Below are 1,431 nucleotides of genomic sequence, written 5' to 3'. Positions count from 1 at the left end.
CGTTCTCGTCGTGCTTTGTTTTGGTTTGGTGACGCCCCTCAGGCTTTGCACCTCCACCTTTCGGCGGTGCTGAGGGAAGGGCGTAGAGTCGTGGATCCCCGGAGCTGGGCATCGCTGTCCCCTAAAAGAAAAAACACAGAAACGCCGCTGGCACAAAGATCTGTGGGGCCTCCCCCACGCCCCCCCAGATTATCTATGATCCGAGGTTCCCCAGTTTCCTGGTCTGGAGAATCGTGACTGCTCCAAGTCAGGCTGAGCTAAGGTTTTTGGAGGAGTGCAGGTCGTGGATCCTCACTCCTGATCCCAAGAGGGATTTGCTGCAAGGGACCTGCTCAGTTTGGGTTTGGGGTTTTCTTTGGCTCTCCTCGTGAGCAGCAGCTGGAGGAAAAAGGGGATGTGGGGATGGATGGTCAGGGTGGGTCAAGGCATTTGTCAGCCCCAGGTGACTCGAGAGACTTGGGAATAACTCCAGGCCAGGCTAGCCAGGGGCAGGACTCGCCTGCCACCCCCAGCCTTGTGCCAGCAGAGCGAGGGAGGTGAGAAAGGGAAAAAAAGTCACTGAAAAGTTGACTCTGGGGATGAGAAATGAGGTTCTGGTGCAGTTCTGCAGTGTGGCTTTGGGCAGTGGTGGCCCCTCGTGTCTCTGCTCCACCCATCCTCAGATGGGCCAGCAGGACCCACAGTTCCCTGGTCCTGTCACTGGGACCACACACTCTGCCACCCCACAGCAGGCAGGGGGGAGCTTCTGGCTGAGAGAGCTTTGTAAGCCTTCAGCACTTCTGTCACCCTCTGAAAAGTGCCCAAACTGTGGTTTGGTTTTGTTTTGTTTTTTTTTTTTAATAGCAGCTACAAAAATCATGATCTCAGTTTGGAGTTTTTTGGCTGTTTTCTGTCATGTGGCTCATTTCTTGTTTCCAAAGCATTGCTTCATACCCAACAATTATTTGCTATTTTATCTACTTGTAAAGGTCTGTGAAGAGACTGGAGGGTTTTTAGGGTTTATTTCAGTGGGTGTTTTCTTATTTTAAAGCCCAAGCATACTAATTTCTTTCTCTGGCATGCAGAGAACAGCAGTATATTGAAAGGTTGAGGCTTTCCATTAAAGAAAGACTGATCCTTCTTCACTGCTGAGTTTCTTAAAATATTTAACAGTTTTCAGTATGTTGTATTAAAATCCAATTGTGAAGTAAAGCTAGTTGATTTGTAGTTTGCCTTTCAGTGTTAACATGCACTTGACTATATCCATGGAATCATAGAATCCTAGAATAGTTTGGGTGGGAAAGGACCTGTCAAGGCCATTGAAGGGGCCTTTAAATGTCATCTAGTCCAACCCCCCTGCAGGGAGCAGGGACATCTGCAGCTAGAGCAGGGTGCTCAGAGCTCCATCCAACCTCACCTGGGATGGTGCCAGGGGGGGGGCAGCCACCACCC

The sequence above is a fragment of the Merops nubicus genome, unplaced genomic scaffold (assembly GCF_000691845.1).
Source record: "Merops nubicus isolate BGI_N331 unplaced genomic scaffold, ASM69184v1 scaffold37335, whole genome shotgun sequence".
Lineage (NCBI taxonomy): Eukaryota > Metazoa > Chordata > Aves > Coraciiformes > Meropidae > Merops > Merops nubicus.
The sequence above is the reverse complement of the archived record's forward strand: the minus strand, read 5'-3'. Positions refer to the sequence as shown.